General features: G+C 42.7%; 1 long non-coding RNA gene across 1 annotated transcript in view; it reads left to right on the top strand.

Annotated features, from left to right (window-relative positions):
- The first annotated feature begins 4,160 nt into the window (after positions 1-4,160).
- The window catches only part of LOC138842382 (uncharacterized), a 104,692-nt gene continuing 95,450 nt past the window's right edge, over positions 4,161-13,402 (top strand). The window contains exons 1-2 of the long non-coding RNA XR_011376812.1: positions 4,161-4,301; positions 12,757-12,847. This is a non-coding gene — a long non-coding RNA (uncharacterized lncRNA). The remainder of the gene's footprint in view (positions 4,302-12,756; positions 12,848-13,402) is intronic.

The following is a 13,402-nucleotide window of genomic DNA, read 5'->3' as shown; positions in this document are numbered from 1 at the left end:
GGGCGACGCGCCAGGCTGGGCGCCTCCCCTGGAAGGGGCCGCGCTCTGAGCCCCCGCGCCTCCCCCGGGCCCGAGCGCAGAAGAGTGGGCAATGCAGCCAGGGGTCCAGTGCTCCGTTATGAGCCCATTTCACAGACGGGCGGACTGCAGTTTGGAGAGAAGTGCCACCCACACCTGTGGCACGGGATCTGAATTCCTGACTGCACGGGGTGTGGAAGCTTTTCTCTGCCCACCAGGAACGAGTAAGCAACTCTCATGACATCGGAGAGAGTGTTCAGCACATACTTAAGGTCTGTACAAGTTAGTGTTAGGTAAACTTTGGAGGGGGGAGAAAACGAAATAATTCTCATATTCACATGTCTGCACTTGAGGAGTTCGTGGTCTAGTGACCACCCCAGTATGAATGAACAATAACTAAGCTTTGTTTGATTTATTCTACATACACCATCTCTCTGATCTTCACTGCACCCCCATCAGGAGTGCATCATTACGTCCATTCTGCAGACCAAGAAATTGAGGCTCAGAGATGTTAAGAGCCTTGCCAATAGTCACACACTTGGTGTAATGTGGAGTCAGGATTTGAATCCAGTTCTGTTCTTGGTAGATAATAATATATTGATACAACGTATTAGTGAGAGCCGGGTTCTTTCTCCATTCTAAGCAAACCCAGAGTAAGAGCTGGGTGGGTTTTTCAGTTAACTTCAAATCATCACCACCTCCCTCCAGCTTAAAAAACAGTAGTTGAACCTTCACCTATGGGACACACCCACTCAACAAGTGAAAAAAAAAAAGTTAAGATTTGGGAAAGCAAAAGCCACAGCCCTAACATCTGCACTGCAGAGCCTTGAGTGCACGTCCTGGCTGCCAGTGGAGCCCCTTCATCGCCAAGCCCAGGAGTATGTTTTTATCCATCAAGGGGCCCCTTTAGGGTTAACTGGAGCCCTTGCAGATCAAGGCTGCACCTCTGCCTTCTCTATTACAGACTGTGGCTGTGCAATTGTACAAATATAGCCACCACACTAAGCAATAATCCTTCCTTCTCACTTCTTCCTCCAGATAATAGCCTCAGGAACAGAAATTCAGGTTTTGAGTCAGCAGATCTTGGACAGAGACTTGGATCTAAATTTTTAAAAAGCTCTCTTGGGAATTGGGATGCCCACATGAACTGGCTCAAAAGAAGGATTTATTTCAGAAATGCCAAGAAGGTTTCACACTTGGTAATAGGACTTTCTTGGTAGTTTACCTCGGTGGGAAGTTGTCAAAGAACAGTCAAACCCACAGGTTTGAAGCTCAGAATAAGTGGGCTGCCTAATATTTTGAATTTGCAATAAAAACAACATATATACAATATTTTCTTATTGTGGTAGAGGCGCAAAGTAATAAAGCATGCAGGGTGAAACCCCTCCCTGTCACAAACGCCCCCTACCGGGCGATTCTGTTACAGACCAGGCTTCTTGGCCTTCTTAATCAACAGAAATTGATAAGAAACAGGACAAGAAATTCAGGCAAGGCTTTACTGGGACTGGTGCTGCAGCACAAGGGAGTGAAAACAAGTAACAGTTTCCCTTGCTTACTCCCTGGGGGGGAGGGGAGGCTGAGCTGGTTCCTTATGTGGGGTGAGGGTAGGAGTGGGTCCAGGGGTCTTGCTGGAGGGGTGGTCAGGTGGTCTGCCCACCCCCTTGGTAGTGCTGAGTGCAGGGCGCATGCACAGTACCCTGCTTTTGCTCCCGGTTCCTCAGAAGTGGCCGTTGGGTTTTGGTCCTTTTGTATCTTGTTGTTCCTAATTTGCCCCAACTGCCCACGCACGTAGTTATTTTTAGTCCTGTATAGTTTCTTTGTATTATGTTGCTGGAGGAGACATTCGTCCAGGTGCAAGCACTGCAGCAAAGGGTCCCAGGTCCCAGCCTGTCTCAATTCCAGTCAAGTTCCCTCAGCTTGGTGGACTCTTCCAGTTCCTTGTCTGTGCATTCCCTATCGATCTAATATAAATTCAGACACAAATATATAAACATAGGATTGAATAATATATTTTGGGGATTTGCTTTCACCTTCGTGTTCATCTCAGTCATAACACCGAATCTTAAAGATCATTCTCTGTTAGTACACCTAAATCCGAGACAGGCAAAATATCTCATGATTGAAGGCGCTATTATTTGTCCAGATGATCTCCTGTTGATGGACATGGAGTTTGTTTCCTTGTGTTTTTTTTCCAGTATAAAGCATGCTTCAGTGAACATCCTTTTGCATATATCTTTATGTATATATTACATAATTCTGTATTTCTGAAAGGCCTTATTCCTGGAAGAGGAATCAGTGATTCAGAGGGCCTTTTACATTTTGCTAGATATGCCAAAGGCTCTTACTAAGCCCAAAGGAGGGGCGGGGCACTGAGAGCAAGGCTCCAAGGTGCACCCAGTCACATTGTAGTTTATGTTGCAGTTGTGCTGTAGGGGGTACCATTTACATAAAATACATCTGGAGTGGGAAGAGCTGAAGTAGATCTGGCAGCCCTGTACTTTCTCCAACACTGAATATTTATCTTTTGATATTTTGACAGTTTGATGATGAAAAAAATGTTACCTTTTTGCTTCTATTTACATGCTATTTATTGAGTGAAGACGAGCTTTATTTGCCTAGTCAAATACTTTTTTCTATTTTTCCCTCTTTTCTTTACCTATTCTGATTATTAATCCAGTAATGCCTGATAGATATGTTGGCAATGTTTTCTTCCATTCTTCTATTGTCTTTAACTTTCTTTGTGATATCTTTCATCATACAGAAGTTTTAGATATTTATTTAGGTAGCCAAATTTCTCAATATTTTCTTTTATGGCTTCTAGATTTTACAACTTGCTTATGATTCCTCACATCAGGGATATAATCAAATTATATTCAAATATAATCAAATTATATTTGATTCCTCAAATATAAAAGTATTTTCCAACATTTTCTTCAAATAGCCTGAAGTTTTTTTAAAGGTGTAACCTCTAATACTTCTAGAATTTTTATGTGGTTCCAAGGAATGATTCAAGCTTAAATTATTTTCCCACATGGACATCTAAATAGCCTGCTCTCTATTGCACAGTCCATCCTTTAGCCACTAATTTGAACATAAAACAAGTTGTTGGTTTAGCTATTCATTCCCAAGTGGAGGTCCAAAAAAATCTCTCGCCATCATGTCTGTTATAAGGTCAGAGAAACAAAACTAAAATAAGCTTATCATTTCAATAAATACTGAAACTATTATTTTATGAAATTAAATAGCCATCCCAGACTTAAAAACAACAACAAACTCTAAGAGGTAGAAATAAAGAAAATATAAGCACATTTTCTTCATAAGATAACTACTTTTACCTTACACAACTGGTTTGCACATACCTGCAGGAGAAAGGAGAGTGGCATCCTTTAGGAAGCCAGGAATGAGGTAAAGACACCATCCATCACCACTATTAATTATCTGTGGTCTGAAAGATGCAATAAAGTACTAGTGAAAAGAAGAGTTATCGTAAAGGAGACAAAATACTGATATTAGTAGAAGATTCAATTGCTTTCTCAAAAAACCCAGTAGAGCTAAAAGAACTACTTGAATTACTCAATAAATGGGCTGGATTTAAGATAAGTGTTTGGCGATCAACTTATTTCCTGATACCAACAGAAGCCAGCCCAAACATATGAAGGAAAACTTCTGGGCAGGATGATAAGGACCCAGTTTGCTAATGTCCTCCTTCCAATGTTCTCTAGAAATGACCAATGAAGTTAAAATTGGGGAAATTAGGGAAATATGCCAACCATATGCTGGGCCTCAAAGCAAGACGGTGGCCAGCTGGGACTGATGACAATTAAGTATCATTATTTATTATTACTCTGATATTTGCTAAACTTCTTTGAAACAGGTTGTGCTCAGGCTGTCCATATGTTATTTCATTTAATCCTTGCCCCAAGAAACCTAAAAAGAAGGTGTCTTTATCTCCTTTTCAGATAAGATATGTTTGATTAGGTCAGAGGGCTGCAGATCCCAGGTTGGAAGGCAGGTGGATCTGATTCTAAAACTCACTCTCTCTTTTTTTTTTTTTTTGCGGTACACAGGCCTCTCCCTGTTGTGGCCTCTCCCGTTGCAGAGCACAGGCTCCGGATGCGCAGGCTCAGCGGCCATGGCTCACGGGCCCAGCCACTCTGCGGCATGCGGGATCTTCCCGGACCGGGACACGAACCCGTGTCCCCTGCAACGGCAGGTGGACTCTCAACCACTGCGCCACCAGGGAAGCCCTAAAACTCACTCCCTTAAGCATTATCAGGCCCCAGGTGAGTAACTAGGTAGTGAGGAAATCTGGAGGGAGGTGGAGGTGGAGGTGGAAGAGGACAAATCGGGTATTTGGGGGCTCAGAGCGGCAAGTCCTTAAGCAGTTAGGGGGAGACGACCCCTAACTGCCTGCATAGCTGAAGTGCCGTAATGTGCAAGCTTTCCTTTCCTCTAACGCTTCTGTCACCCTGGCAGGTGGCACCAATATCCACGGTGAACACACACAGTTTGAGGCTTCGGGAAGTTAGGTGGTGGCCTAAGGTCACATAGAAATGTGGGGATTTGCTCCCAGGGTGCCAGTGCCCCCATAGGCAACGCTGCAGGATGTGCGCGGCCTCCCAGCCTGGCCGTGTTGTGGGGAAAATGGGGGCAGAGGGCATCTGGCCGGGTTTGTTCTCCTAGTCTGCACCCAAAGGCAAGGGGCCAAGGCAAACAGGAAGTAGGGGCTGGCCATCCCTCTGGGGCTGGAGGCGGGAGAGAGGGACCACCCACTGAAAGGGCCTCAGTGGCTGGGAGGGTTGGAGCCATACAAAGCCTCCTTGTCTTCTTGTCTTGGTTCAGATAAGACCAATTCCAGGCAGCCTTCAGCCCCACGTGGGCCAGGCCACCCCCTTTCAGCACAGATGGAGCAGGGCTGCTAGCTCAGGGCCACACAAGTTACAGGCAGAGACAGTGAACCAGTGGAGTGTGGCTGTAGATGCCTCTGTAGGGGATGGAAGGTGTTGGGGGGCCTAACGAGATGAGATTTAAGAAGCTTTTTGTTTTTGTTTTTAAATCTACCCCCTTTCTGGCAAGCAGTCCCAGATTCTCCCAGGTAGGGGAAGATGTAGGAAGATAGGGAAATCTGCTGGGTACAGGGAGGAGTGAAGTGGGGATGGGGGTAGAGGCCTAATGTTAACAACTATAATATCAATAATTATAGTCACAAAGGCCAACATTCATTGATGCTGACATTCATTGATTCCGACTTTGCGTCAGGTGCTGTTCCAAGCACCACCTGCTTGTTTCTCAGTTAATCTCGGCTGGTACTATATGAGGAGGGTTCTGTGGTTATCCCAGAGGTTGGCAAGAGCAGTTTCCCACCCAGTGTATTTTGAAGTGTGATGAATCCACATTAAAGGTGGAGGAAAACAGCCTAACAGGGTCCACCTGCTCAGTTTTGAGATATTTTTGCATAGATTCACATTGCTCAGTGTCAGTTCAGTTCATTGTTAAAGCCATAGACATTTCCCAAGAATGTGTTCATTTATGACTCCGGGATCCTTGTGGGCTTGGGAGGGTAGGTAGTCAGTTGGCATTTCCCTAGTTCTGTGAGAACCTTGTCTGCAATGTTCTCTAGGGAGATGATCTCATTTTGCTCCTTGAGACCGCAGTTGGGGTAAAATATAAACCGAGAACACTCCTTGCGTACTGGCCTGAGTTCCTGGACTCTTTAATCAATAGAAGTTGATGAGTGCAGACAAGAAATTCAGGCAAGGCTTTACTGGGACTTGTGCTGCAGCAGGAGGGAGTGACAACAAGTAATGGGTGTCCTTGCTCACCCCCTGAGGGAGGGTGAGCTGGTCCTTTAAATGTGGTTGATGCCAGGATCTTGGTTCCCTGTCCACCAATGCCGAATAGAAATACTGAGACAGTTTGGAGGCAGTAGAAAAGAGTAGCTTTATTCTTTGGCCAGGCAAAAGGGAAACACAGTAGGCTAGCGCCTCAAGAACTGTGCCCCCTTCCCTGGGGAATAGGGAAAGGTTCTATAGCCCGGGGCTCCTGGTCTGGGGTAGGGGATAAGGCTCAAAGTAATTAAGGTCTTGCATTTCTTTTCTTCTGCAAATTCATGGCCAAAGCTGGCGTCAGGTGGTCTGGTGTCCCTGAAGTTATCACCATGACCTTCTTTCTGAAATGAAGAGCGCTACAACGGAGGGTAGGGGGAGAAGAAATGCCAGGTGCGAAGGGCGATTCACATGGAGTCAGAGGGCAATCAGCATCGTGAAGGACGGGTCTAGCTACAAGTGTTCCTTAGTAGTAACAGCTAAAGACTAAGCATGTAGAGAGTCAAGATTGCTTAACTCTTTCAGGCCTGTCTATGTTGTTTCCCCAGCCAGGTCATTGTTGCAGAGGGGGTAACAGTAACTCCTACCTCACGGCAGAAAACGTGATTTTCCTTGCCTGCCTCTGAGGAGCTCTCCTCAGCTGGTCACTGTTGTTTCGTCACGTTATTTATCTGCAGGTTGGGAGTTCCTTGAGGGTAGAAAGGGTGTGAGCAATGCGCAGGCCTGCAGAGGCCCTCAGGTGGGGTTAAGGGTTTCCAGGTGTTACCAAGTACAAGCTCACACTGCTTGCAACAGGACAGCCCAATAAATTCGAGAGAGGAGTTGTTGGGGGCAAGGAATAGTGACTTTATTCAGAAAGCCAGCAGACCGCATGGACTAGTTTCCCAGAGAACCATCTTGCCCAGGTTTGGATGCTAGTTTCTTTTATGGAACCAAGAGGGGGAGGTGAGGATGTAAAGTAAAAAAAGGAGATATATTTCCTGGTTCTGGCCAGACTTCTGGAGGGGGTGTGTTAATTTCTTCATGCCTGAAGCCATTCACAGGTGGGCTTGGTCAGGATGTTTCCAGTGAGCTTAAAGAAAAGTATATTAGCTTAACCCTCAGGCATGGGAGGCAGGGTTTTCAGAGATGGTCTATTATGTATACTTTAAGGTATAGCCCACATCCCTTTAGTGATTAACTTGTAGCAAAAGCGGTAGAATACAAAGGTTAAAAAAAAAGAAACAGATCCAATATGGAGTCAGATTTGTTGTTCCCTATTACACAGGGAGTCAGGAAAGTCAACTGCTGACCAAGTAAGAGCTGCTGCTGACTCTGCTTCCTGAAGTAAGTGCAGAGTTAAGGCCCTACGAAGGGGGCCTTTGAACATGAGTAGGGTTTTTCTAAGCAAGAGGTACTGTGTGCCATGGAGGTTAGTGGGGTGTGAGTGGTTTACAGGAGAGTGGGGAGCCATAAATCTGGGGGGATGTTTGGCCAGATTATTGAGAGCCTCGAATGCCACTCTCGGGAGAGTCAGCCTTTGTGCTGTAGGCAGAAGTGCTGGCAGGGTTTTGGCTGAAGGATGACTCAATCATGCCAACCCTCTTCTTTTTTTAAAAAAACTTTTTGTTTTGAAATAAGTTTAGATTTACAAAAATAATACAGCGAGTTACTGAATATTTTTCACCAGCTTCCCCACATATTAACATCTTAAGAACTGCAGTAGAATTATCAAAGTCAGGAAATTAACATTAATACAATGCTATTAAAGAAGCTACAGACTTTATTCATATGTTGCCAGTTGTCTCACTACTGTTCTTTTTCTGGCCCAGGATGCAATCCAGGATCCCGCATTGATTCAATTGTCATGTCTCTTTAGGCTCCTTTAATCTAGAACAGTTCCTGTCTTTTTTTGTCTCTCATGATTGGACAGCTTTAAGAGTCCAGGCTAGTGAGTTTTGTCTTTCATAACCTTGACACTTCTGAAGAATATTGTCCAATTATTTTGTAGAATGTCCCTCAACTTGAACTTTTTTCATGAAGAGTTTGAGTTTCTGCATTTTTGTTGAGAACCTCGTATGAGTGATGCTGTGTTCTTCCAGTGCACCACATCAGAAGACACTTATGATACTGCTCTGTCTCATTATTGGTGATGTTAACTTTGAAAAGACGATGTGGTAAAGGTGATGTCTGCCAGGTTTTTCCATCGCAAAATTACTGCTTTCCCTTTTGTAACTAATGAGTATCTTGTGGGGCGGTCACTATTAGACCCATCCTCAGCCTGGTGGAGGCAGCCCTTCTCCCAGTCCTCTGGGCTGGGGATCATCTTTTCAGGCTCCAGTGGGCCTAAAATGACCTATCTCCTCAAATTTGTTTCTTCTGATGGCTCTACCTTTCCATGATGTAAGCCTCATTGACTGTTGTTGGGAATATAAATTTGTACAGCCTTTGTGGAGGGCCATTTGCCAATGTCTACAACAATTTTATACGTGTATACCCTTTGACTTTACAGTTTCACTTAGACAATGAAACACACAGATGACATATGGTGTACTAAGGAAATGAAACACACAGATGACATATGGTATACTAAGGAAAGTTATAATAAATGAATTTCCCTTTTCTCCACATCCTTGCCAATGCTTGTTATTTGTTCCTTTTTTTTTTTTTTAAATTTATTTTTGGCTGTGTTGGATCTTAATTTCTGTGCGAGGGCTTTCTCTAGTTGTGGCAAGCGGGGGCCACTCTTCATCGCAGTGCGCAGGCCTCTCACTTTCGCGGCCTCTCTTGTTGCGGAGCGCAGGCTCCAGACGCGCAGGCTCAGTAGTTGTGGCTCACGGGCCCAGCTGCTCCGCAGCATGTGGGATCCTCCCAGCTCGAACCCGTGTCCCCTGCATTAGCAGGCAGACTCTCAACCACTGCGCCACCAGGGAAGCCCCTGTTCCCTTTTTGACAATAGCCATTCTGACAGTGGGAGATGATATCTCATTGTGGTTTGATTTGCATTTCACTGATGATTAATGATGTTAAGCATCTTTTCATGTGTCTGTTGACCATCTCTATGTCTTCTTTGGAAAAATGTCTATCCAGATCTGCACATTTTAAAATCAGCTTGTTTGGTTTTTTGCTATTGAGTTGTATGAGTTCTTCATATATTTTGGATATTAACATTTACAAATATCTACTCCCAATTCGTAGGTGGCTTTTTCATTTTGTTCATAGTTTCCTTCACTGTGCAAAAGCTTTTTAGTTTGATATAGTCCCATTTGTTTATTTTTGTTTCTTTTGCCTGAGACATATCCAAAAAAAATTTACTAACATTGATGTCACATAGCTTATTGCCTATGTTTTCTTCTAGAATCGAGTCTTACATTTAAGTCTGTGATCCGTATTGAATTTACTTTTGTGCATGGTGTGAGAGAGTAGTCTAGTTTGATTCTTTTGAATGTAGCTGTCCCATTTTCCCAACACCGTTTTTTAAAGAGGCTGTCTTTTCTCCATTGTATATTCTTGCCTCCTTCGACAGATTGTGTAGATTCATTTCTGGGCTCTCTATTCAGTTCCCTTGATCTGTGTGTTTGTTTTTGTCCCAGTACCATGCTGTTTTGATTACTGTAGCTTTGTAGTATAGTTTGAAATCAGGGCACATAATATCTCCAGTTTTGTTCTCCTTTCTCAAGATTGTTTTGGCTATTCTGGGTCTTTGTGTTTCCATACGAATTTTAGAATTATTTGTTCTAGTTCTGTGAAAAATGCTCTTGATATTTTAATAAGGGTTGCATTGAATCTGTAGCCACTATGGAAAACCATATAGAGATTCCTCAAAAGATTAAAAATAGAATTGCCATATGATCCAGTAATTCCACTCCTGGGTAGTTATCTGAAGAAAACAAAAACATTAATTAGAAAGGATACATGCACCCCTGTGTTTATTATAGCATTATTTACAGTAGCCAAGATACAGAAGCAACCTAAGTGTCCATTAATAGATGAATGGATAAAGAAGATATGATACATATGTATGTGTGTGTACACACACACACACACACACACACACAGTGGAATATTACTTAGCCATAAAAATAATGAAATCTTGCCATTTGTGACAACATGGATCCACCTAGAGGGTATTATGCTTAGTGAAAAGAGTCGGACGGAGAAAGACAAATACTGTATGATTTCACATGTATGTGGAATCTAAAAAACAAAACAAATGAACAAATACAGCAAAATAGAAGCAGAATTATAGATACAGAGAACAAAAAGGTGGTTTCCAGAGGGGATGGGGGTTGGAGGAGGAAAGAAATAGGAGAGAGATTAAAAGGTACAAACTTCCAGCTGCAGAATAAATGAGTGGCAGATATTGATGCCAAAAGTCTTGGCTCTCTGGGCACCGATGCCAAAAAGAAATACAGAGACCGAGTTTTGGAGGAATGAGGAAAATGGCTTTAATCTTTGCCTGGCAAAAGGGGTAACAGCAGGCTAGCACCTCAAGAACTGTGCCCTTCCTTTTCTGGGAATAGAGAGAGGTTTCTATCCTGGGGCTCATGGTCTGCAGGTAGGTGATAAGGTTCAAAGCAATGAAGGACTTGCATTTTTTTCCTTCAGCAAATTCATGGCCAGAGCTGGTGTCAGGTGGCTCATCAGTGGGGTCTGGTGTCCCTGAAGTTATCGGCCAGTGACCTTCTTTCTGAAATGAAGAGTGCCACAAGGGAGTATAGGGGGAGAAGAAATGCCAGGTGTGAAGGGTGATTCATATGGAGTCAGAGAGTAATCTGCTTTGTGAAGGACAAGTCTAGCTACAAGTGTTTGTTAGTATAACAGCTAAAGAATAACCAGGATTGCTTAACTCTTTTAGGCCTGTTTATGCTATTTCCCCAGCCTGTTCATCGTTTCCTTATTTTACTTGTTTATCAGAAAAGAAATGTCTCATTTCTGTTTTTACTGCAACAATATGAAATGTACAGTGTGGGGAATATAGTCAATAATTATGTCATATCTTTGCATGGTGACAGATGACAACTAGACTTATCATGGTGTTCATTTTGAAATGTATAGAAATAGCAAGTCACTATGTTGAGTAACAGGAACTAAAACAGTGTTGTAGGTCAGTTATAGTTCAAAAAACCCAATCACAGAAACTCATCAAAAAAGAGATCAGTTGTGTGGTTACCAGACATGGGGGGTGGTTGGAGGGGGAATTGGATGAAGGCAGTCAAAATGTATAAATCCCAATTATAAGACAAATACTAAGGATGTAATGTACAACATGATAAATATAATTAACACTGCCGTATGTTACATATTGTGTGAAAGTTGTTTGGAGAGTAAATCCTATGAGTTCTCATTAAGGAAAAAAATTTTTTCTCTATCCCTTTAATTTTGAATCTATATGAGATGATGGATGTTCTCTAAACTTATTGCAATAATCATTTCATGATATATGTAAGTCAAGTCATTATGCTGTACACCTTAAACTTATACAGTGCTATATGTCAATAAAACTGTAAGTAAATAAATATTTACTGTAAGTAAATTAATTAATTAAATGAATGAATTCTATCTATGTACACCAGCATGGAATTACCTCCAAGATTTACTGTTGAATAAAGAAAGCAAGTTGCAGAAAAATGTGTGTAATACAATCTCATCATGAACAAAAGAATGTCTGTGAGTCTGTGTGCATGTATATTATACACTATTTTATTTATATATATATATATTTTATATGTATATAGCTGAAATCTAGAAGAATGCACATTCAGCTGCTAATGGTGTAATCACTGCTATGCACAGGGATTAGGATGAGAGTGAGGGTACTAATGTAACTGGGAACTTTATGTTAGACATTCTCATTGTTGAATGATTTGATGTTTCACAACAAGCACAGGATACATTTGTAATAGCAGTAACAACTCCTGTTGCAGCCACATTCATCTTTGTCCAGAAGAGGAAACTGAGGTCCAGAGAAAGGGCCTTGCCCAAGTCCAGCCAGGAGGTTAGCAGCCAGGAGGTTAGCAGGGCAGCAGGAAGCAGACGAGAGAGGGAGACTGGGAGGGACCAGAGGTGAGCAAACAAGGCCCAGCTGGGGAGACTGTAGAAAACGTGCTGAGTGTTAAGGGAGAAGAGGGGCTGGGCCCTGCCTCCCCAAACTCTTGAGAGCTCCCTCATCCCTGAGAAAGTGGAGAACAGAGTTTTGAGACCCAGCATAGGACACAGTCCCTGAGTGTGAAGGACCTGGTGGAGGTGGCCATGATGCAGATTGAGGAAATGATGCCGAGGACAATAACTGCCTCTGAGTGAGATAGGGAGTGGGTGCCAGAGATCAGGGTGGAGCAGCCCGGGACCCACTATTTCCACCTTCATCGCCCCCATTTTACAAATGGGATTGAGAACAGATAGGAAACCTGCCCAAGGTCACACTGGACTCCAAAGGCTGCTCTTCACTGCGGACGTGCCTCAGGCTATGGAAGTGCATCTTGCTAAGGGTCGATCCCCAAACTAGCGTGTGACCTACACTTACCTAGGCCTTGAACATCCTTAAAAAAAAACCCCACTCTTAAATTGAGAATTTTACAACCAAAATTTGAACACCACTGAACTTGACTAAGAAGGAACAAAAACAAAATAGAACAGAAAAGAAAAAAGAAGAAGGAAGGAAGGAAAAGAGGAAAAAAGGTATATGCAAATATCTTAGCTGTGGAACAATTCTGCTTTAACTCAGTTTCCTAGGACTAAGAGATATAGATGAGTGCAGAATTCTAAACTGTTCCAACCAGTCTGCAGATTTTATTCCTTTGTAAATCTAAAATATAATGAATATTTTGTATGGTGTTGTAAAGCTTAAATGGGGGGGAAGTAGGGTTGCACATTTCTGACTGAGGTATAAATTTAGTTTGTAAACTAAATGTTCAAATGCTTGCTGTCTCCTCAGGGTTGCCACTTGAGCCTGAATTTCCAATCTGCCCAGATAAAGAAGAGAGGATTTGGGAGGGAATTCTCCTGGAGTGATGGCTCGGAAAAAGGTTAGTAGTTGGGATATGTACTTTTGGGTCAATGTTAGTGAAGTAATTTGCCTAAAAGGGGCAGAAATGCCGATTCAGGATCAATAAGAGGTAAATTTGGTTGTGTGGGGCAAGGTTAGATTAGAATTTTCAAAAGAGCCAGAGAATTTAACTTTTTTGTGTTTTTGTAAATTAATTTTTATTGGAGTATTGTTGCTTTACACTGCTGTGTTAGTTTCTGCTGTACAGCAAAGTGAATCAGCTGTACATATACATATATCCCGTCTTTTTTGGATTTCTTTCCCACTCAGGTCACCACAGAGCACTGAGTAGAGTTCCCTGTGCTACACAGTAGGTTTTCATTAGTTATCTATTTTATACATAGTCGTGTATATATGTCAATCCCAATCTCACAATTCATCCCACCCACCGCTTCCCCCTTGGTATCCATACATTTGTTCTCTACGTCTGTGTCTCTATTTCTGCTTTGCAAATAAGATCATCTGTACCATTTTTCTAGATTCCACACTTACGCATTAATATACGATATTGGTTTTCTCTGACTTGCCTTACTCT

The sequence above is a fragment of the Globicephala melas genome, chromosome 16, assembly GCF_963455315.2.
Source record: "Globicephala melas chromosome 16, mGloMel1.2, whole genome shotgun sequence".
NCBI classification, from domain to species: domain Eukaryota; kingdom Metazoa; phylum Chordata; class Mammalia; order Artiodactyla; family Delphinidae; genus Globicephala; species Globicephala melas.
The sequence above is the reverse complement of the archived record's forward strand: the minus strand, read 5'-3'. Positions and strand labels throughout refer to the sequence as shown.